The following is a 24282-nucleotide window of genomic DNA, read 5'->3' as shown; positions in this document are numbered from 1 at the left end:
CTCTGGCCTCGCTCGCGGCTCCCCTCACATCTCCTGGGAGCCACGTCATGCGGGGCTCCGGCACTCTGCTCTGCGCGTGCGCAGGGCCCCTCCTGTCCTCCCCAGCCTACTAGGCGGCGGTGTTGTGCGGGCCTCTCGTACTGTGTTCTGCGCGTGCGCGGGGCTCCGGGAGCTGGTGGCCGCACCAGGTCACGTCCAGCGTCCCGGTTTGATTCTGTAGTGCGGTTACTGCCCATACGGGCACAAAATACGTGTAGTTTTTTCATTTTTAGTGTAAGGTTTTCGCTAACGAGAATGTCATCAGCTTACGTTTTTCTAAGTAAATACCGGTGATCTTTCTTGTGCGCACTTGGGAGCAGATATCACTGTAATGTCCTCCTGTGGCCTCGGAACCCTAATCATCGGCGGTTCATTTGGGATCTGAAGGCCCAGGGCCAGCGGGGGTCCTCGCTGCCTTGGCGGGTGTTCTGTTTGGGGGTCCTTCGCGGGGGGGCTCGCCCTAGGACTCTGTGGGAAGTGTGGGGTCGGGACACCACGAGAGAGTTTGGGAAAGGAACCTGGGGACTGGGCGGAGACCCTCAGGGCCTGGAGTGGGTGGCCCTAGCGGGGACAGGTCACTGATGGCAGAGACCTGCAGGGACTTTGGGGGAAATGCCCTGGGCATCAACCAGGAGGGTCGGAGGGGTCCCTGCTGGTCAGGGTAAGCCTGGAGGAGTGGCCGTTCTCGCCCCGTTGCCCCCAGTACGGAGGCCTCCCTTCTGCGTGGACGCTTGGTGACCCACAGGCCAGAGCACGGATGGGAGAGGCCGGGCTGGAGAAGCAGAGGACAAGGCCAGGGTGCAGTACAGAGGGGCTATGTGATCCCCCCTGGGGGGACGAAGTTAACCAGCACAGTAATGGGCAGAGAAGGAAGCCATGGCCACAAGGCCCATAAGTTCTGGGGCTGAGGGTCAGAGTGTGCCTCCTTCTCTCTTGGGTGGGAGGTGGGCCTTGTGGGGTGACAGACCTCACCTGTTCAGGCTTTGCCCACCTTGGCGGTGCCCCTTAGCTCCCACACACCCCCTGAGACACCCAAGCCTGTCACCAGTTGTGTTTCTTGAGATATGGGGGTTGTGGCTGTGGGGTGCATGAGTATTGGGATGGAGGGTGGGTGAGAGGAGGTATGTCCTGTCCTAATTTCTCCGTAGGCAGGAGGGATGTATTTCATGAAAGACAATGAGCAACAGTCCAGGAGTCATGGCCAGGCCCACAACCCAGTGTCTGAGATGAGAAGAAGGGGGTTGGGCCCAGGCTGAAGTGTAGTCTGGAGGGGAGGGCCTCCAGGAGGAGGAGGGAGGACCTGGCACCCCCAGAGTGGGTGTGGGCCTGGCAGAACAGAGTGGGCAGGCCAGCCAGTCCCCATGGGCACATTGTATGTGTCCATTACAGATGAGGACAATGCTAGACATAAATAGGTAAATTCCAATCCCAGAATGTTGCCTGGAATTTGCATTATAATTTGGTTTTAGATTATATTTCTGCTTGATCTGTCTCTTTCTCTTAGAAATGGAATACAGCGTGGCAATTGTGGCTATTTCAGTTCTGGTTAGTCAAGATTCTAGTGCACTAAGATTTTACCAGCTAATCAGAATTAATTATAATTCTGGGATATTTAACAGTGCCATTATGCAATTTTCACTGTTGCAGATGGAGAATGAAACGAGTGCATGGGACACTAACGCAATCTGTTCGTCATCAGTAGCTTTAATGGAGTTAAGTGAAGCCACCTGGGCAGGAAGACCCAGCAGATCGACCTGCCTCTGCAGCTTCCTCCAGAAGCCCCTAACTCAGTTCTCACGGGCTGGAAGGCTCTCAGAGACCGAGGGAATAATGGCAGACGTAAATGAAGCTCACAGAATCTCCAGTACTGTCTATTCAGGATCCATCAGCAATAACTTCCACCCCATGGCGTGGTCCCATCCCTCGTGGTCAGTACACTTTTTGTCCTGGTTTATCTGAATTATTTATGCAGAAAACTGTTTTTCCCGAGCTGGGAAGACCCGTTTATATGCACATTTCCTTTTAGACAACTCCCGTCTGTTGTCATAGACTTCTTTTTCCATCTTTTCTTGAGGAATTCCTGGGAATAATAGAAGAGGCGTAAGAAATGACCTTCACCTGGAAGCGGGTCCCAGCGGTCCCTCTGATGTGCTCCCCTAAAGTAAGGTGAGGGGGGGAACCGGTGCTGCATTTTTAGATGACATTGCTTTGGGAAATAGTTTCTATTTTATCACTAATCCTCTGGTTAATGTTTTAAACCAACATTTATAACACTGCCTAAGAGCTTTGGCATAAATGGATTTCGGTAAAGAAAAGCCGTTTCAGAGTGCTGCATTATAAGAGGGGCTTGGCAAATAGGAGGACTGGAGAGGAGAGAGGTGGCCCCAGGGCCAAGGAGGCAGCTGAAAACCAGACAACAGTGAACCCACGTCCACAGCACGCAGCGAGTGCCATGCCTCCTAAGGAGAGAGCCCCCCACACCCCACGCGCAGTGGGTCTTCAGTCTCCTTTGTAACTAAGTCAGTATGCACAGGCCTGTTTCTTGTCCTGTCCATTTCTGACAGTGTCTGCGGTGCCCACCCTGCAATGTGAGGAGGTCCGTGCCAGGCCCATCCCTCTGCCTCCTCCCCGTTGTCTCCTCTCACATGTGAAGCTGATAAGATAGGCGTTCTGTTCTCTAAATGTAATTGAATCTCCCTTGCTCTCTGGTGCCTGTGTGAACAGTGTGCTAAGGGCCAGGATGGCACTTCCCACACTGCAGGCCCTGGAGCCTCCCCTGAGCCAGTGGAAGGAAATACGCCCAGTGTTAAGGCCACTCTTTCTTTTTGTGCCATTTTTTCTTTAAAGTCATGCCACATTTAGTTTCTTTATACTAATACCTTTTATTTCTTAACATTTATAATTGCTGTTCTTTCTGATGAAAGCATAAGGTGCCTTCCCGTATGCTCACATGGATCCAGCTCCTCTTATGGGAGCAGCTACGTAGGGTTGTTTCTACTGTTACTGCCTTTTCTGGAAAACTCCCTCCAGGACCCCTCCGGGTTCTTGCAGCATCTGGACTGGCCGTTCACTCTGCCTGCCAGATGGCCCTCGTTTGGGGACTCCTGGGTGAATTCTGCTGTTTTGTGGTTCTGCGTCATGAGTCAGTGTTCCCGCAGGAAGCACAGGGCACATAGCATAATTTCTGGAGGGTTTAGTGAGGGGGCTCTTACAAAGACACTGGCAGAACACTGGAAGACCACAAAACAAAGCCCAACGTCCCAGTCTAAAGATGGCAGAGTTGTTCTCACTCTGGTCTGAAGGAGTGAGGAGGGAGCATTCGTGGTCCATGGAGAGTCACTCTTCTTTTGAGAGTCAGAGAGAAACTAAGATGACCTGTAGGGGAATAAAACCGAGACCTCACCCTCACCTCCTGCCGATGTCCTGCCAGGAGTCCCACCAGCAAAGCAGAACTGGAAGCCCGTTGACAAAGTCCCTACAGGGCAGCCCCCCACGCCGAGCAGGGTGGAGGGGGCAGAGCAGGTCTGGAGGGTCAACGTAAGATAACCACACTGTGTCCCCCTTTCTTAGTTGTCACCCACAGTGTGCTGTGGTGACAGCTCCTTGTCGGTCACGTCAAGGTGGCAGCTTGAACCAGGTCACAGCAGGTGTGTTTACATCCAGGTAGGGGCAAACACTACACAACAAGGCTTGTTTATCATTTTGTTGGGTGTTTTTTTTTTAAATAATTTTATTTATTTATTTATTTTTCCCCCAAAGCCCCAGTAGATAGTTGTATGTCATAGTTGCACGTCCTTCTAGCTGCTGTATGTGGGACGCGGCCTCAGCATGGCCGGAGAAGTGGTGCATTCGTTGAGTGCGAGCCCGGGATCTGACCCCGGGCCGCCAGCAGCGGAGTGCGCACACTTAACCGCTAAGCCGTGGGGCCGGCCCCTTGTTGGGTGTTTTGACTCCAGAAAGCGTTGGAGAAGATGTTAGCCACGCAGATTAAATGTAGAAGTGTGTCGAAGCCGTTGCATTGTGAATAGCACAAAAAGATTGAGGACATGGTCTTCTAGTATTGGAAACTATAACCCAACTCAGTGAAGAAGTCATGGACAAACAAGAGAAGAGCAGACTTGGTTTTGTGGTTTCATTTTGTTTTATCCATTAATGCAAATAAAAACGTCCACCAACATTTGTGTGGGAACGACCCTCCCTGGTCAGTTACAGCCACAGGTCCCTATAGATTCAAGAGTTCACCAAAAATCAGCAGAAGTGTCTGTGAGAATCCGTCGGTTATATGGAATTTACAGCTAAGAGTATTGTGTATTTTTTTATTATTTGTAAACTGTGCTACAGGTGCTTTATTTCACTAAAATTTATAATAGCTTACGCACACATATACACATGTATGTGTTTGTTCCTTTACTGCGTGTCACGGCCACCTTTGGGGGTCTGCCCTGGGATGGCTGCTTCCTTCAGCCTTCATATCTTGGTATGTCAAATTCTTGAAGTTTTTATATCTGTAATTATGAGAAGTTTGGGTATTGTTGTGTTCAACTGGTTTCTAAGGAGACTGACTTTGTGATGTCCCCAGATTTGCATGGATTTTGGAGATTTTCAGTGATTATGCTGAACTCTTATAATTGTGGCGAATTGTTCATTTACTCAGCAGACGGCCCCGTGGTCTGTGCTGAGCACATGGTGACACAGGGTGCGTCCTTGGCGGGGGGAGATCAGACCCTGGTAGGAACCTGTGGGGTCACGGCAGGTCCCTGAGGACTCACAGAGAAGCCAGGGTGGCCGAAACAACACGCCAGACCGGCTGAATTCCCAAGACAGGCGTAACCAAGGTTACAAAGCAACCCCATCCATTTACATAAATAAAACTTACATAAACAGGATTGATAAAACCATATCTCTTATTTAATCCAGCAAAAAGTATTTCATTTTTTAAAAATGTGCAATTAACCTGAAGCCTGCTTGTAAGCTAATTTTGTTTTTGAAGCCTTAGATCAAAGCTCTTCTGCATCTGGACAGGTGACAGGTGTCCCTTGCCAGCAGGCCCCCCAGCTGGATGTGCACGAGGTTGGGATCCACCGCCGGTGCCACTGCTGAGCGCCGCCAGTGTACCTTCTGCTCTATGTGCGCTCTGTTCCAGGAGGCGTTGTCTGGGGCTGAGGGGTAGTCATTCTCAGTGATCAAGTATTTTTGCCCTGAAAACGCCTTTCTTCGTGATATGAGGCAGGCAGTGACCTACCTTTCCATAATTTGGTTAATTCTTTTTTCTAGTCGTTTCAGCAAGTGAATCCAAACTCTCCAGTCCATTCCGAGAAGACGCTGATGGGAGCAGAGACGCCCTCAGCTTTTCCCACACCTGCCTGGTGATTCCGTTCAACAGGTTAATGGGGCCGTTGAAATGGGAAGAAGCTGTAAGCCAACAGCATGAGGCTAAAACAGTGAGTTTTTTCAAGTGAGAAGCAACAAGAAAGTGTGTTTATGCTTTCTCATTGCCAGAGACTGAATCCTCCCTCCTGCCCGGCCCCTTGCCAGTGAGGAGGGGCGCCTCGTTCCCAAAGCCTGCAGGCCGAGGCGTTACTGCCTCTCATGGATGAGTTTGAGGTTCCAGAGCTCTCTCCCTGCCCTGGAAGCTGCTCCCTCAGTGGAGAGGGGACTGTGCATCCCTGGGTGCCGGCTGCTCCTCTGTCCAGACGATGGCAGTGAGCCAGACCTGCTGAGGTCCTGTGTGGGGAATCCGCACGCCTGCCCGCTGGCCCATCTCCCCTCCTGACCTTTCTCCCTGTCCAGGGCTCTTCCTTCCATCAGGGTAGATTCAGTGGGGGGTGGAGGCAATCAACATGTTTCTCACCCCCCTCCCTTCCAACTTGCCAGAAGCATCCACGGTGGAGGTTAATCAAGGTCAACTCATCACAGCCCCCTTCTCAGCTGTTGCTAGGAGGATGGTCCTTGCCAGTGACATGGTCCCTTCTGTCTCATCATCCTCATTCTCCAGAACCCGAACTGTGGCTGCCATCACCGGGCCGTCCCACCCTGCCCACAGCCCTCTGCCCTCCTGGTCTTGGACCTGCTCTGCTCCATGTCTGTGCTCACAGTGGGCTGAGAGGTTCCAGGAGCTGGAAAGTGCTGAGCAGGCTCACAGCTTGCACCTCATGGTCTGATCTTTCTAGAGACATTGGGGTTGTCTGGGCTGAGGGGATACTGGTTCTTGGGCACCCCTGAAGTGGCAAAGTCTGGCCCTGGGGTCAGGTAACCAGGACACGGTGCAGGGGAGACCAGGGTCACCTCTGCAAATGCCAGAGCAGAGGGGGGGACCTGGAGGGCTCCGCCATGCAGAAGTATTTGCCTGAGCCGCTTCTAAATGGAGCCCCCGTGTAACACACGGGGTGTTTGTGACCGTGGGTTTAGCTCACAAGGCCCAGAATAATCCCAGAGACATCCAGTGGGGGTGGTCCTGGGAACACTGTGTAGCCAGGGAAGGTCCTCACACACCGCCCGGCCGTGGCCATCCTCCTCCCAGACTGACCCATGAGACTGCACAGCTGTGCACAGTGGGCCTGGTGGGAAGGAGGGCCTGGGGCCTTTCTGATTGATTTAGTTTTTATTTGGAATAACAAACAGACTGTACAGCCTCCCATTCAGGTCCCATCAGCGGCTACACAAGCTCTCCCCACTAACTCCCCACCATCCACACAGGCAGCATAATTGAAGAAAAGATAGACATCGCCGGAGACATTACAGGACGTGACACTTGCCCTCTCTTTCCAAAGCTGTGACCTTGATAGATGACCCATTGTTCGATGGTTATGAAAGATGGACCAGCTTATGAGTTCCAACAAAACCTAAAATATCATCAGTGAGCACAGTCATCTTAATGGTTCATAAACCAGCTGCTTTATTGTTGTGACACAAAAAGTCTAGAGAGATTGCCTGGCCTTCTTCCAGCAAAGGTCAGTCTGAGAACACAGGTTTTCTCAACAGCCTTTCCTTTCTTTTTCCTTCACGTCCGGCGGCCAATGCTCTGGAACGTTCCGGGCCTGTCTTCTCTATGGGACATGTTTGTCCCGGGCGGTGGTGGCATGGCTGCTGTTTGGGAACCAAGTGCAGGTGAGCAGGCTGCCAGGGGCTCTCCCACATCTACACCCCGGGCTCAGCTCTGGAGCTGGGGCTGAGCTACCTCCACGTGGAGCTCGGGGCCTCGTGGCAGGAGACACGCTCCCTCGGACGGCACAGAGGTTACAGGTGCCTGTGAATGTGCACACCAGTCGGGCGTGGGCTGCCCAATGGTTACATCCACAGCCTGTTCACGCAGAGCAGAGGGTAAGAGAACAGGCCTAGGACTGGACAGACCCGCCATGCACCTGTCATGTGGGCTTAGACAGGGCACCTCCTTTTGTCTCCAAAGCTGGAATGCTAACTCCCACCTCAGAGGGCCACCAGAGGACATGGAATGATGCCCGAGTGAAGAACCTCAACAAACCCGGCCTGTGGGCAGGTGGCGGCTGTACATGTCTCTCTTCCAGGCTCCTCTGGAGACCTCTGCCCCCCAGCTCTGTCCCTGCTCACATCTCAGGATGACAAGCAGCTGGAAGGCTGTGATTGGAGGGCACGGTCCACAGGGCAGAAAACCCCGGTCCGGGAGGTCTTACCTGGTGAGCACAGCCCAGGGCTTACCAGACGCCCTGGGGAAGCAGCCAGATGTTGAACCTGCCACTCTAGTGGATTTTTCTACAGCTGATGAGATCAGAAAGGCAAGACTTTTAAGTTAACCGGGGGAGGGGACACTTGCTGTGAGTGAGAGGTGGACAAAGTTGGGGATACCGAGTCAGAGCCAAAGATGGTGCTAGGATTTCCCGGAACATGTGCGTGCTGCCCCCTGAAGACCACACCAGCAGGGTCAGAGTGATCAGCAGTTCTTCTTAGACAGCTGCCTGGGCCTAAGGGCCTCCAGGAAAACTGCGACATGACAGAGGATGCTGACGCAGGCTCTGTGCAATGCTGAACTGCAAGAGAAGCTGCCTTGTAATAATCACAGATGTGGCTGGTGTTATTTGTTATTCCCTATGATTAGGTTCAGCTGCATAAACAGAAACCCAGCATAACAGTGGCTAAAGCAAGACAGAAACGTGTTTTGTTTTACTTAAAGGAAGCACAGAGGTTGACATTCCTAGCTCGCATGAAATTTGCAGCAGGGTTGCCAGCAACCAGGAATGCTTCCATCCCACTGCTTGTGGTTTCCATTCTCCCTTCCAAAGTGGCTGCTGGAGCTCCATCCTTCACATCTAGCCACTCCCTACTGGGAAGAGGTTTCCAGAAGCACGGGGACACCATTCCTGCTTACATATCCTCACCCCCCCAACTTCTTTGCCCACCTACACCGACTGCAAGGGAGTCTGGGAAATGCGTCAATAATTCAGGTGGCCGTGTGCCCACCTAAAAGTCGGGAGAACTATCACTAAAGAAGAAAGGAGGCATCGATATTGGGTGTGATGTTGTGAGGTACAGATCTTCCTTGACTTACAATGGGGTTACATCCCTACAAACCCATGGTAAGTTGAAAATATCATGAGTTGAAAATGCATTTAATACACCTAAGCTACCGAACGTCATAGCTTAGCCCAGGACACTTACATTAGTCTACATTTGGGCAAAATCATCTTATGCGAAGCCGATTTTATAATAATGTGTTGAATATCTCATGTAATTTATGGAATGCTGTACTGAAAGTGAAAAACTGAATGGTCGTAAGGATATTGGTTGTTTACCCTTGTGATCGCAGGGCTGACTGGGAGCTGCGGCTTGCTGCATATTGCTAGCCCAGGAAAAGATCAAAATTCAGAATTAAGAGTAGTACAGTTTCTGCTGAATGCATATTGCTATCATATCACCCACATTGGTGGGTCCTGGAAGCTTCAGGATGGGAACTGGCCACTGGAAAGACTAAACCTTGATTAGAATCTGGAACTGTCAGCCCCACCTCCCATTTTCCAGGGAGGGGAGAGGGGCTGCAAATAGAGTTAATGATTGATCATGGGTACATGAGGAAGCCTCCCTAAAACCCCAATAGTACAGGCTTGGAGAGCTTCCAGTTTGGTGAACACATCTACGTGCTGGGAGGGTAGTGCCCCCTGACTCCAAGGGGACAGAAGCTCCTAAGCTCTGGACCTTTCTGGACCTCTATCACATCTTCAAACCTTTATCACATCCTTTATTATTTAATAAACCAGTAAACGTATGTCATTGTTTCTCTTAGTTCTGTGAGACGATCCAGCAAGCTATTGAACCCAAGGAGGGGTCATGGGACCCCTGTTTTATAGCTGGTCAGAAGTACAGGTGGCAACCTAGGGCTTACAATTGGCGTCTGAAGTAGGGGCAGTCCTGCGGGGCTGAGCCCTTAACCTTGGGGTCTGACACCAACTCCAGAGAGAGAGTGTCAGAACTTAATTGAATTATAGGGCACCCTGCTGGTGCTGGAGAATTGATGGGTGTGGGAAAACCCGTACATGTGGTGCCAGAAGAGATGTGGGAGAGTAAAGGAAAGCAGTGAGTTTTTCCTAGATGTGGGCTTGGCAACTGACAGTCTTTGTCACAAGTATTTCCCACTTCATCTTTTTTTTTCTTGGCTTTTCCTCTGAGGTAGAAGTCTCCTGAGAAGTGAGCCGCCTGATTAGCGGGTGCTGGGCAAGGACAGGAGAAGGAGAAAGAGGAGGCTCCAAAGTCGCCCTGTCAGGAGGCGAGGAGGCCCCTCAGTCCCTTTGTCAGGAGGCGAGGAGGCCGCACAGTCACCCTGTCAGGAGGCGAGGAGGCCCCACAGTCACCTTGTCGGGAGGCGAGGAGGCCGCACAGTCGCCCTGTCAGGAGGCGAGGAGGCCCCACAGTCACCTTGTCGGGAGGCGAGGAGGCCGCACAGTCGCCCTGTCAGGAGGCGAGGAGGCCCCACAGTCACCCTGTCAGGAGGCGAGGAGGCCGCACAGTCGCCCTGTCAGGAGGCGAGGAGGCCCCACAGTCGCCCTGTCAGGAGGCGAGGAGGCCGCACAGTCGCCCTGTCAGGAGGCGAGGAGGCCGCACAGTCGCCCTGTCAGGAGGCGAGGAGGCCGCACAGTCGCCCTGTCAGGAGGCGAGGAGGCCGCACAGTCGCCCTGTCAGGAGGCGAGGAGGCCCCACAGTCGCCCTGTCAGGAGGCGAGGAGGCCGCACAGTCGCCCTGTCAGGAGGCGAGGAGGCCGCACAGTCGCCCTGTCAGGAGGCGAGGAGGCCCCACAGTCGCCCTGTCAGGAGGCGAGGAGGCCCCACAGTCGCCCTGTCAGGAGGCGAGGAGGCCCCACAGTCGTCCTGTCAGGAGATGATGGCAGCTCTGGCCCAGGTGGAAAGGTGGAGGCCAAGGAGAAGGGGTCCGAGGTGGATGAATTCTGTAGACGGGGCGTGGGATCTGCTGAGGGGACAGATGTGAGGTGGACAGAGGGAGAGAAGTGGCGACAGTACCTGGGGGTGGCTGCTGTTTCCGGCAAAGAGGGAGACCCAGGAAAGCGGGGCTTGTGGGCAAATGTCAGAGGACATGGTTAGCCTGTCACAACCAACAGGAGATGTCGCCCAGGCGGTGGGATGCGTGGATCTGGAGTTGGTGAAGAGGCTCGGGCTGGGTGTGTGAGCAGACGCCAGCGTTTGTAGCCATGAGCAGGGCGGCGATGCTGAAGGAGGAAAGTGTGCAAGGATGGAGCCCCGGGGGCACTGAGGCTGAGAGGTTTGGGAGGAAGAAAGAGAACTCAGCAAAGGAGACCAGGAAGGAAGGCCAGCGACACCAGATTAAAACAAACAAAAATAGGAAAATGTGGTGAACTGGAGGCCGAATGAGAAAGTGTTTCAGGAAGGAATGGGGTCTACTGTGGCGAGCGCTGCTGGTCAAGCAGAACCAGAGGGCGACAGAGAAGGGACCTCTTGGGGCAGAGGCCATGGAATTTCTGGACAGAGCTGCACTGGGGCCGCGTGAAGGAGGGGTTGTACTGGGCGAGCCTGATGTGGGTGCTCTGTGTGGCGTGTGGTCAACTGTAGGGCCTTTACCCTTTCTGAGCCCAACCAGTGACTTGGTCTATGTCTTTTTAAAAATTCATTTAAACTGAGGACTCTGAAATTCCTTATTGAATAGTGCTTCCCCCTCTGGATGTCTACACCAGGCATTGGGTGTCTACACCAGGCACTGAGTGATTACACCAGGCACTGGGTGTCTACACCAGGCACTGGGTGATTACACCAGGCACTGGGTGTCTACAGCAGGCACTGGGTGATTACACCAGGCATTGGGTGTCTACACCAAGTGCTAGGTATCTACGCAAGCCACTAGGTGTCTACACAGGCACTTTCCCACCCCCTAGCTCTCACCCCTTCTGGTAACACGTGGTTGTACTGTGTTACTTAACGGACTGGGATACAATTAAACCTAAATTGTTTGTTTCCCTTTTCTTCAGAAAGAGCCTGTGAAATATGAATTTTAATGGCAATCATCAGAACTGTTCACTTTCAGCAAGCTTTTCAGGTCTCAACAACTCCTTCTCTATGGGTAGGGGTCCAAGCTGGACTGTTTCTGAGACCCCTTCTGATTCCAAACTGGGTCCATCCAAGGCCCTTACAGAAACACGTGTGATATAAAACGTTGAAGCACAGACTTGAGGGAACAAAGTGAAGAGAAAACAGAATTAGAAAAATAATGCTACCAGAGGAAGTATCTGCAGAAGGCAGTTCTTCTGCATTCCTCGCCAGAGGGAACCACACATCCGCCTGGAGGGGACTAAGATCTCTCACATGCGTGAGATGAGAGTGATGTAGGGTGCAGAGGAGACCTGGGGTTTGCGCTCAGGCCCGAGAACTCTGTCAGCTGAGCTTTTCATACAAAAGGCCTCGAGGGACGAGGTGACAACACCCCTGTGTTCCCTGGTGCTACTCCTAATGCAGCCCTAGTGGAGTCTGGAGGGACACAGACACGGAGTCAAATACACAGCCCTACCTGGAGCTGGTGGAGACACCCAATGGAGGGGCTGATCTCCTTCAGCTTCTCCCGGGCTCCTCCCTCATCAGTGGAGATTTGAGGAGAACACTCAAGGTTGCAATTCTTGGCAGGAATCTTGGGTACAGATATTACACGTGGATGATCAAGAGCAGCCAATGTCGCATAGTAGATTTATCTTCATTAAGATGTGGTCTGCTGTGATCAGAAGCACCTGGGATGTTTGTGGGAAATGTAGATCCTGGGACCTACCTGAACCTCCTGAATAGAATCCGTGGTGGGGGGCCTGCGATCTGCATTTAACAAGCTCCCTTAGTGGATCCCATGTTCATTCATTGAGAACCAAAGGCACCCAGCTGGGGGACCTGGGACAGTCTCTTTGCCTGTCTGCCTTAGTCCGTTCCAGCTGCTATAAAAAAGATACCACAGACTTGGTGGGTTATGAACAACAGCATTTATTTCTCACAGTTCTGGAAGTCCAGGATCAGGGTGCCAGCCGGGTCGGGTGAGGGCCCTCTTCCTGGTTTGCAGACGGCCATCTTCTCGCTGTGTCCTCACGTGGTGGAAGGGGCCAGGAGCTCTCTGGGCCCTCTTTTGTCAGGGCACTAATGCCATCATGAGGCTCCACCCTCACGACCTAATCACCCTGAAAGGCTCCGCCCCTTGATACCATCACACTGGGAGTTAGGATTCACCACGTGAATTTGGGGGGACACAAACACTCAGTCCACTGCAACATCTAAGCCTCAACTGCCCTAAACTGGAGTAACGTCTCTCTCACGTGGTGCAGAACTAAAGATTCTTTTGGTTCCAAGTAATAGAATCAAAGCCAGACTAAATCAGACAACGTTAAAACATCACAATTTTGTTAGCTCAGGTCCTTGAAAACGTCCAAGAGTTGGGTTGTATCAGACAGATGGATCCAGAGCTCTGAACAGTGTCACTGGACATCCCCTCCATCTGTCTCCAGAACTTCCCCTCTATGCTGCTTCGCTCTCAAGCAGCTCTCTGCAGACAGCAGCGAAGCAGCAATACCAGCTCTGGGCCTCCATCCCCCTCAGAGGTGCTCTCTCTGCTCCCCAAACTTGAGGTCACAGCAGCCTGGGAAGACGGTTCCAAGGCCCTGGGGTCGAGCGCACACCCTGGACCAATCACACATCCAGAGGGACCAGGGCTCTGATTGGGCAGCCTCAGCTAGGGGCCTGCCCCTGATGAAGGTGCCCAGCAGATCCCACCAGATCAAACCTGATCACACCCGATCACAGGGAGAGGAGAGGCAGCACCCGTAGCAGAGCTCATCCAAGGCGTCTGACAAAAGCAGCCGCTGCTCCCTGCACAGGGGAAGTTCGATGAGTTCGTGCATATGAAGGACACAGCTTGCGTTTCTAACAACAAGGACTTTCCTGGTCCGCTCCCTCAGAGCCCTCCCAGCCTGTGGTGGGCGTGCCCTGTGCCACATTCACGGGTGTGCACGGGACTGGCTGCTTCTCGGACGCAGAGAACTGAGCAGGTAGGTGGTGCCGGAGCAAAAGCAGAACAGGCCCTCTTAGCTCTCACGTTCACACCTAATTTAATTCTAGTGGCTCCTGGGGTGGGTTTTCTGTCGCTGCTGGGTTGAGGTGGGCGTGTGTCGCCCCTCCCCTGAAGCCCACAGGGAGAGACAAGTGTTCATCGAGCAACCTTTTATTCTGCGAAATAAAAATAAAAGGCCCCTGGTCCCTGCTTACTGGAAGATAAAGAAATCACAGTTATCGGAGGCAGCAGAGTGTTCATTAAACCCGAGGTGAAGTGTATATTTAAAGTGTCTGGATGGCTCCTGAGGGAAGCGTTTTCAAGGGCATTCCCCCAGCGACTGTTTTGTCGGCCAGCCGCACCAGAAGTAGCATTTACCTTGAAGGAAGGTCAGGAGGGACACGTCCGTGCTGAGTGTTGAGGGTCAGAACGGGGGACCGTGCCGCAGAGGACGTAACTGCAGCAGCGCCGAGACGTGACCCGGTCTGCAGCAGCTCTGGTCCCGCTGGCATCTGTGGAGCCTGGACAGAGCCCCTCTCCTGGCCATCCCAGGGCCGGCTCCGGGCCCAGCCCAGGACCCAGTTTCGTCAGCATCCATCTCGGCTTTTAGGAAGGCGGATTTCTCCAGGGCTCAGAGAACGGATCTCTTGCTCACAGACTGTCACCCACAGGGACTTCTTCTACAAGGTCTGGGTCCATCCGCAAGGACCCTCCTACATGCTCTGAGCAAACACTGTCGTAAAGGGAGACTCGAGAGTTTCCCCGAGAATGTGCGTCCCTCGTTACAGGTCGTCCTTGACTCCCAGTGCGACAGCAGGGCCGGGTCCCCAGAGTGAAGCTGGGGTGAGTCAACACTTCCGTATCAGTGAGTTGCGTAATTGGCTCTCAGTGTAACCACGTGGTTAGAATCATGGGTTTGAGTAGTAGGTTTTCTTCGAGGAAACTGCTTTCTCATCCTGGTGAGAGATGATGAGGGTTTCCGACTGTGAGGTTGATTTGTAGAGGAACTCTCAGCTCCAGAGCCTGGTGGACGGCGGTCATCTGAGCCTCGTCCTATGACCGGACAACCTCCCTTGTGCCCTGGACAGAATCTGCTTCTCTAAGGAGCTGGAGGGGATGAGGGCAGATGTTGCTCGGCCAGTTGCCAAGTGCGTCTTCTGACGGCTCCATCGCCCCCTCCACCTCCTGACCCACCTTCTTACGGGAGAGAACACGCTTTACCCCAGATGGGCTGCCTGTCTCCAGAGCGCGATGCTACCAGGGTTTGCCCCTAGAGGTGGGTTCCTCCCGGCCTGGGGGTCCGTTTAGCATGCCCTGGGGTGGGATGTAGCTGAGCGGTTCGCACGCACAGGGTGGTTGTAGGTGAGTCTCCGGGGCCACAGCAGATGCCTTCCAGCCCAGAGGACAAGCCAGTGGTTTTCAAACTATCGTGCTCAGAATAAACGTCACGTACCAGAAATTTTGGCAGCATCCTGGAACAGGTTCGCACTGCCGCCTTGGCCCACGCAGCACTGGGCTGCTTTGGCGTAGAAATGTTTACAGTGAAGCTCTCCTGCGATCTGCAAACACACAACTATTTTTGATGGCAGCTGGTGTTCTCCAGTCTTTCTTCTTGAGATCGGAGTGAGCCGTACCCTCGTCTTCCTATCACATCATGCCACGAGCTTCCCACAGTCTGCTCGGTCAAGGTGTCGTCTTGCAGGCCGGCTGCCGCGGGTACAGCACAAACAAGCTCCCACAGCCCACGTGGGGCTCCCTCCACTTCAGAGAGCTCGCAGCCAAGGGGAGGTGGGGTGCCCGCGCAGGCACTGGGTGAATTTTCTCGCTCGGTTTTCGTGGCAGCATCCACGGAGGCAGCCGTTTCCATCCCAGCTGCGCTGTGAACATCAGCAGGGTTTGACCAGTTCCCTGGACCCGACAGGAACCGTGAAGGTCAGGTCAGTAGGGTCTCTGTGACTGGCCACCCCTTCCCCCTGACTGTGATGGGGGGGCAGAGGCGTCCCAGGCGTCTGTAAGGCTCAGATGCCCGGGAGGGTGAACCTCTCCAGGAGTGTCCCCAGTTCCAGAGCATCCCACCGCGCCTTGGGCATCACCCACCCTGTCTGTGAGACTCGCTCGCCCCTTCCTCCTGTCAACAGTGTCCAGTGAGCACCCTCTCCGTGCAGAGCAATGCGTGAGGTGCTGGGACGCAGGCCCTCGTGAGGCCCTGAGCGGCTGGCCAGGGAAGCAGACGCCGGACAGTGCTGATACAGAGATGAGGGAGCTGCCGAAGGGACTGGCCTGGGCTGGGAGGCAGGGAATGCTGGTCTGAGGCAGGAACATTGAAACTGGTCTCAGGACGAATGGCTGGGGTGAGGGCGGGGCGGGAGGAGGTGTGTCCCGGACTCTTACTTAATGTGGACTGGAAGATTTTGTCTTAGGAGCTGCGGACACAATAATGCTGCCATATAAGTTACCCAAATTCAGCGGCTTCTGTGAACAAGCACGAAGCTCTTCCTCACGGGTCTGTGGGTCAGCAGGGGCTTGGGGTCCAGGCCGCCACTTGGGCCTGGGTCTGCTCTATGCGTCTCTTGTTCTTCTGGATCCAGAGTGGTGGCGGAAGCTCGAGAGGAGACACCCAATCCCTCAACCACGTTGCAGGGCTGGCTGCCGTCACGCCCACCAGCATCCACTGGGAGATTTGTCCCTTCCTCGGAGGCCACGGCAGGCGTGGATACTTGCTGGACAGTAATCAAGTACATCCCCATCTCTGCAGCCATGAGTCTCATCGCGTGTCACGGCCCGTGTGCACTAAACACCCAGCGTGTTCATGAACCCTGTGTTCCTAGCCCTCTGTCTCCAACATTGGATCAAACTCCTCGAGGCAGTGCACAGACCCCTTGAGCACAGCTCCCGCTTACCCCAGGTTCCTGCACAACCTGCCCCACCGGACCCTGATGTGCAGTCCCAGTGTATTTGTGTGGTGCACAGTTTGTGCTGACGGTACCATTTCTCCTTCCCTCTCCACCTGGAAGTGTTCTATGACCTTCAGGCCGAGTCAGATCAACAGATGTATCTGCAGAGGGCACAGGGCCCCATCCTGAGCTCCAGCCCTCCGCAGGAGGACGGTCCAGCGGGGAGGGTGCTGAATTCCAGATCCAGGGGTGCGGTTCTAGTAGAAAGTGCTGGGGATGCACAGGAGCGGGCACCTAGGGGCTCCTGCCCTGGGGCTTCATACTGACCCTGGGTGGAGTGGGAGAGGGTGGGGAAAGTGGAGGTGTAAATGGATTCCTAGTGGTCAAGGGATCTTCCCATTGGGCACCTGCCCAGGGGTCAGAGGCTGTGATTCTCGGGGGCGGGATCTGGAGCCCAGGTGAGGGGACCACACTCAGGGTTTGGATGACAGGTCTTGGCTGCTGGGCACAGGGGCAACGGCTCCTGGGGGCAGCTCAGGGGCACCCCCAGTCACTTACCACATTCTGCTGGTCCCGAGGACGGAGAGTCCCCCCTCCAAGGGACCCCGGTCAGGTGAGAGACAATTTCTGCGTCCATTGACACTGAAGAGGGAGGACAGAATCAGCACTTATGAGCACTTGCTGTATGCTGGATTCTGTTTGGGAAACACAGTCCGGGCTCTGACGCCTACCAGCTCCGTGACCCTGGAAAAGCCACTTGGTCTCCCCAAGCCTCCGTCCCCTCATCCCTAGAATTGGCAGAATGATCCTTCCTGGCTGTGATTGGGAGGATGACAAGAGACAGTCCGATTCTGTGATCCAGATGGGGAGCTGAGCCCACGGGAGGACCCCTGCAAAACTCAGCTCCCTCCCTGTCTTCAAGGGTCCTCGAGCCTCCCTGGAATTGTGCACACAGGGTCAGACAACCCGGGACTAAGAAAGAAGGGCGCCAGAGATGGAGCTGCCCTTCCTGGTGCAGAGGTCAAAGAGCACATGTCCACGTCCACGTCCACGTCCACGTCCATGTAGTAAGAGGCAGCGCCTGAGACGGGCTCTTCCCTGGACCTGCCACCTCTCTGCACACGGGCAGAGGCTGCGCTGGGACCTGCTGCCCATCCTGGAGAGGAAGTTCCACCAGGCAGCCGTCTTGCCCTCAGATCCCGAGGCAGGTCTCCAGGGCCTGGTGACACAGGATATCTGCTCACCCAGCGCAGCACCAGACGGCCCTTGAAGGAAGTTCCACCCACCCGTCCACCCCATTACCAAAGGACGTGCCCAGAGCTGGTGGAACTGTCACTGTCTGGGGCCCTGTGGTCAGGCCTGGGACTTCTCAGCCAGACAGTAGCCTCAAAGGCCTTTTCCTCTGAGGACAAAGGCATTTCCAATACCCCTAGGAGGAGGGCAGCCCGATGCAGGCCTGACAGTGGAACAGGGCAGCCATGGGTGCTGGGAATTCATGAGGACAATCACTGAATTAAATACATGGGAGGGGCTGAGAACAGATTCGCCCGTCAGCTTAAAATGGTGCCACTCACTGCCCTGTAGGCCACCCTGGATGGGCAAGTGGTTGTCACTTCAACGAGACTGCGATGGTCATTTCATGGCTGTAAACCCACACAGAGCCCCACGGGGTCTCGGGTGCGGGGAATCCAGAAGGCTATCTTCCACCAGACGTGAACCCAGGGCTGGCGCTGAGCAGATTCTTCATCAGGAAACCCCAGCTTCAAGCAGACGGCCTCGTCACGTGTTGTCAAAGGCTTCGACCTTGTGCTGCTGAAAGTACCTCACCAGGAAGGGCCAGGGAGGTGTACGTCTTTATCTTAAGAAATTTGAAATCTAGACCAAACCTATTGAGTGAGAAAATACTGCCTCCACGGCTCAGGATGAAAGTTGTCTGAGCTAGAGAGCTGGGTTTGGGGCCTGGAGAGACCAGGGGCTGGTCATGGCTTCCCATCTCAGGAGGCAGAGCCTTGGAATTACATACAGTTGCTCCCTGGAGGTGGGGACAGGCCTCAGGGAGCCCCTGGGCCCCCCGGTCATCTCAGAATAAAATGCAAAAGCACAAGCCCAAAGTGGAGGTTGGTGGCAGAGATGGGACAGTCCACCAAAAATGGTGAATTGGCATGGGAGCAGCTATTTTTCAGAGAGCAGTGATGTCAGTCCCCGGAGTCCCAAAGCCCAGGGCTTAGCATGAGGCTTCTCTGAAATGACAAAGGAGGAGGGAGGCTGGGTGACATTTCCCAGGGTTTCCGGAGGGCTGGGAGCAATCACATCAGCTGCCATTGTTTGCCTCACAGTGCACCTGCTGTTCTGGCTTTTGTCCCCACATTACGTCCTCAGCCCTGGAGTTAGAGGAAGCCCAAGGACATGCGTTTTGATAGGCACAGGACAGGCTGATGCTGGGAACAGAGGGACCAGAGAGGGAACCCTCCCTCTGTGGAGCATCACATGACATGGAAGCTGGCACCAACCCGTGCAGGATGGGCTTCCCCACCTGGCTGTGCACCTGTGCGCCCAGGCGAGGGGCGCTTCCTGGGGGTTGTGTGGTCCACTTAACACCTTCATTTTTTCCCGCATCTGTGCAGAATCTACACAGTTATTGATTTCAGATGTCTTCCTTTAAAATGACTGATGCTTTACATGGATAAATGTATTCACACAGGAAACCTTCAGTCATGGATTTGATGTCTTAGTAATTCATTTCTCCTAGTATACATTAAAAATGAATATATAACCATGGTCAGAAAAATGACCTGACTCTTGGAAGGAAGCCCACAAGTTGAGCACTATGGGGGCCCCAAGACCTGTCTGGGGAGTGCATTTAGTCCGCCTCATTGTTCACTGTTGATTGAAGACCCCAGACTTGGGGATGTCACCTATTAACCTGTGGATTTTAGTCTGGTAGAGAGGCAGCCATTTCTGTTTGGTGGGCAGATGAGCCCCCAGATTTCACCTGGCTGTAGCTAACCCAGTGATCTTGTCATATCATTTCTTTAACTAGCATATAAATACTTTTCCCTCTTAAATGTTCTCAACAACCATGATAGCATCTTACTGGTTTCCTCATTAATTAGTGAGTTAAATGAAATCTTTACATGGGCACATTCCTATTCACTCGAGAGTTATGATTTTACCCCTTTGAAAATTATACTTTGGCAACCTTAAACTGTTATTTAAGTGCACATAGGTACCACCTTAAAGTCATTATGTGCTCCTTCCAGAACTAAAGGCTGGGACAAGAAAGGAAGGAAAGGAGAAAAGGCCGCTGGGTGGTCTTGTCAGGACTGTGATGAGGGGTAGGGGTGGGTGACTGGTTTGTGTAAGAACATTCATCCATCCACCCACCCATCCACTCTTCCATCTATCCATCTATCCATCCATCCACCCACCCACCATCCATCCACCTACCCATCCACCCATCCTCCTTTGATTTTGCCCCTTACCTGTGAGGATCTCACAGTGACCCTGGGGAAGGCAGATGGCAGGAAACAGACAGAAGTGGGTGTGAGCCACTAGACAAGCCTGGGCCACTGGGTGGACTGGAGGCAGCTGCTTAGAGAAAAGAACATCTGAACAAGCCTTGAGGGATGGGGAGGGTTTCAATAAGTGAAGACAGGGAAGGAGCAAGTGCTCATGTGTTTCCCAAGGAGATCGTGTGAAAGAAGGCACAGAAGTGGTGGTGGGGGGGGTGTCCGGGAAATTGCTGGGCACGTGGAGGGTGTGAGGAGGTGTGCTCAGGAGGAAGCTTCATTCATTCACTCTGCACCCATCACATTCTGGCCCTGGGGATTCTGTGGAGACTGAGAGTGACAACGGCCCTGGCCTCATGGAGTTGACCTTCTCATGGGGGCCTCTGAGAGCCCCTGTGCACCTGCCACCTTGTGGTTGGTGTTGAGAACACATGGCGTTGCCTGGGGAATTCCTCGGGCTTATGCTTGTGGGGCACACAGCTGGATGTTCACCGAAGGGGAGCGTGTGGTAGGGCCTGGGCCACACTGAGTGTGGCTGCTGCGGGGCAGTCAGGATGCCAGGTCCTCCCTGCCCACCTCTGGGCTCCGGCTGTCACGACAGGATGACAAACGAACTGCACACACGTGGGGTCCTGGTTCTTTGCAAATATGTGTTTATCTCCATCCCTGGTGACAAGAATGTTCACTTGACCAAACCCCTCATTCCAGACCTGCCAGGGGCCTGAGGTGGTCTGTGTGCGTCTTGGCTGATAAAACAAACCCCTCAGTTGGTCACTGACTCTGCAGTCCAGCCCTGACCGCTGGGCAGATTCTGATCTAGGAGCTGGGCCCCAGGGGATGGAGGGGCTGCGAAGGAAGGGGGCTCACAGTCCCTTCCTCGAGGGGCAGTCCCTGCAGGGGGGAGGGGTCCTGTGCTCAGGAAGGAGTCGTGGGCTGAGGGCGCCTCCTGAGAAGAAGGAGGTCATCCATCTCCTTCTGTGCCTGGCACGCGTGCCAGCTGGAGGCTCTGCCATTCCCTGCCCCCAGGCAGGGCAGCCCCACGTGGGACCACACGCGGAGACGCTGGACGGGCTGTCCTGTTTCTTCTCCGAGGTCGTCCCCTCAAACTTCCCTTTAAGGTGCACCTCCCATCTCTGCCACTTCTTACAGAGCAATCAAGACAGGGAGAGGTCCCCCTCCTGCCAGTCTCGGAGGGTCCCACATGGACGCCCCGAGGTGGACTTGAAGCTGCTGCCCACAGGGAGTCCAGGGGACCAAGGGGCCTGTGTGCTGGCTGAGGGGAGCCCAGAGCCCTGAAGATGGGACTGAAGGATGCTGGGAGCAGCAAGGGCCCAGTGTCTGGTCAGTGGGACGAATGTTTGTGTGGGTTCAGCGGGAGGCACGGGAACCACATCACAGGCTGGCTCCTGAGAAGCACCTGCTGGGAAACAGCTCTGTTTCTGTTTGGTTGCTCACGACGTATCTTGCAATTTAACACGAGCTTCCCGTGGCGCCCGCCACTCTTCCCACCAGGCACGCTTCAGTCCAATCAGTAGCCAGTATTATGACAGCCCTCCCACGCGGGCAGTAGGACTGCTGTTTCCCTCTCCTAGAATTATTGTAGTCACCTCCCAGCAGGACTCCAGGATCCAATGAAAAGGACGAAAACAAACAAATAGAGGAATTTGTTTCTTCCTCCCTAATTAGTGCACTCATCTGAGAGTTTTCTCACATCCAGTGTACACATTCGTCATCACTTGTGACCAGCATGTGAAGTGGTTGGAGATAAATGAAGGCGCCCCAAATGAGAGCAGGCAGAAGCTATGTGTTCAGAGCTGGCTGTGGCTCATGGTCGGCACCATCGCCTGTGTTTGGCCGGGGGGTGGAGCCTCGTGGTGAGCTGGAGCCCCTACGGAGGCTGCAGGCCAGGCAGGGAGGCGGCTCTAGAAGCAGGGCGTCCTGGGTGATTGGTCAGAGGAGCATTTCTGGCTTTCTCTGGTTGGTCCTGAGCTGGAAGTGACGGGGTCAACCATTCAGGACCACTGACCAAGTCCCATCCATCGTGGCCGCTTGCAGCAGAGGCCATGGGTGGGAGCTCCTGGGCCTGCGTGGTCTGGCCAGGCCATGCGTTGCCCGTTGTTCGATTCAGTCGTCTCTCAAGCAACACACTCCTCTCTGTGACGGGGGGAGGTGCTCTGGCCAGACCAGCCGGCCTCCCAAATTGGAGTCCACCAGAGGGAGGGCCCGTGTGGGGTCATGTCCTCAGGCTGGGTGATGGGACCTAAAGGGATGGGACTGCTGGGACCCGCCAAGGCCAGGGTCCTAACGGGGTCCCTCAGATCCTGCAGAGCTGTGGGGGTGTCCCTGGTGCCACCAAGATTGGGGGATGAGGGAAGGCCCCTGGCAACTCCCACGGCAGCTCAGTTTTGACGTTTTATTTGTAGGTCTGCTTATTTAAAAAAAATAACATAGAAAGTCTTTGAATCTAAAACACTTCAATGTTGAAATCAAGGGGATTATTTCAAAGGGAAAAGGGACTGGAGTTGCCCCAGCCTCAGGGAAGCCGCTGCTTGTGAAATCTTTAAATGGAGCCTTTGTTGAAAACAAGGATCATAAGTCAGTTCTGTCCCGACGCCCCAAGAACATGGGTGTGTCTGTCCCCTGCTGCTCTGGCCACCACTACTCCCAGAGGGACCTGGGCCGGGCAGGGGGCACTGTGTGTCAGGCAGTGGTGGGGTGCCTTCTGCAGGAGCTGCAGTGTCCTCACTGTGTGGGTCCTAGCCGGGGTTTTAACAGCGCCCACGCCGTCACCAGGAGGAGGAAACGGGCCCGCTTCTCTGTGCGGTTAGGGATTCCGTCAATGTTCCCTCTGCTAATTCCAGCATCGTTAGCCGTGTGTACGTCTCAAGACCTCCTCGATGCCCAACAGCAGCAGTGGGCATCTGCCATGTCTGCCTGATGGGCCTTGAAACGGACGGGGTGATCTGCTTCAGCTGCCAAGGCCCCGGTCAAGTGATGGCAGGGACAGAGGAAGGAGGCCACGCGTGCTGTCACCAGACAGCGGGCCCTGGCTTTTCTAATCATGACTGACTAAAAGGTAGAAATAGTTACGTGCGCGACACCTCACTTTCTATTATCTTAAATTTTTTTTTTTCTCAGTAATTAGTTTCTCCATCATCATTTTGGGAGAATGTTACATCGTTGATCTTTGTTTCTTTAATTATGATAAATCCTAATAGGAGGCTCACGGGAGGCCGGGGCCCCCTCACCCTTCACCTGTCCTCACCTCTGACCTCTCCTTCTTCCCCCCTGACCCCTCCCTCCTCACCCCTGACCTCTCCTCACCCCTTACCCCTCTCCTCACCCTGACCTCTCCTTCCTCACCCCTAACCGTTCCCTCCTCATCCCTGACCCTGTCCTGACCCCTCCTCCACCTTTCTCACGGCTCTACCTCTGTCCCTCAGTTTCCCTCCTCACACCTGCTGTGCTGCTCTCACCTGTGCTCAGCCTCCAGCCGGACCCCACACACCTGGCCTCGTCCCCAAGCTCCCCCAGCTCAGCAGGACCCCTGCCTTGACCTCCTTGCACCTCCTCTTTCTCAGCAAAACCTGAATCTTCTCATTAAGGAGAAATTTGAGAAAAACACACACCCATAGTTCTGTTACTTCAACAAATTCTTTACCATTTTCAGTACAGTGTGGACATTTCCGTGGTTTCTGTCCCAGTGCAGCAGAATGTGGTTTTCCCACATAATCCGCACTGTTTTCTCGAGATCTGAGTCATTTTGAAAACTGTCGCTGTAAATAATCCGGTAGCCTTGCTGCACCTCCTGCCCCTCGGATGCTGGACTGTCCCCAGTCCGTGGACTCTGACAGGTGGTGCCACGGAATCTCCAGGAACAGGTGTTTGCCTTTCCGTTGTTGTGACTGTATTTCTGGGTGTTTGTTTCTGCAGTTACTAATTTCCTGGGGTTGATGGGGACGAGCAGCTCCAAGGGTCTTGGTTTTCAGATGGCCCTACAGACACCTGCTGGGTTGACCTTGGCAGGTTCCTCAGGACAGGTGGCAGAGCTGGTGACGGGCAGCTCTGGAGTCTGATGGGTCCCCTCCCCACGTCTCGTCCTCTGTTTTCTCTCCTCCTCCTGGCTAATAGCCACCCTGTGTGGCCAGGACCCAGGACTTGCTTCCAATGGGAAAGCGACAGGATGGATGGAGGTTGGGAGATAGGACTGTGGCTTCCTCTCTCTCTCCCTCTGGGGAAGCTGCCGGCAGGCTGTGAGCTGCCTGCAAAGTGGCCCACGTGTCCCTGGAGACGCATCCTGCGACAAGCAGGCGAGTGAGCTGGGAAGCAGC

The 24282-nt window shown here is 54.2% G+C and overlaps 1 long non-coding RNA gene across 2 annotated transcripts; it reads left to right on the top strand.

The window, feature by feature from the left end:
- The first annotated feature begins 1909 nt into the window (after positions 1–1909).
- On the top strand, positions 1910–6187 carry LOC131422322 (uncharacterized). 2 transcript variants are annotated; one of them, XR_009224064.1, is made up of 3 exons: positions 1910–1967; positions 2114–2205; positions 5314–6187. It is a non-coding gene; the product is annotated as an uncharacterized LOC131422322 (long non-coding RNA). The 2 variants fall into 2 exon arrangements; XR_009224065.1 differs by having other exon boundaries at positions 2066–2205.
- Positions 6188–24282: the final 18095 nt, after the last annotated feature.

This window comes from Diceros bicornis, chromosome 26, assembly GCF_020826845.1.
Source record: "Diceros bicornis minor isolate mBicDic1 chromosome 26, mDicBic1.mat.cur, whole genome shotgun sequence".
Taxonomy (NCBI): domain Eukaryota; kingdom Metazoa; phylum Chordata; class Mammalia; order Perissodactyla; family Rhinocerotidae; genus Diceros; species Diceros bicornis.
Note: the sequence above shows the minus strand (reverse complement) of the source record. Positions and strands in the feature narration are given on the sequence as shown.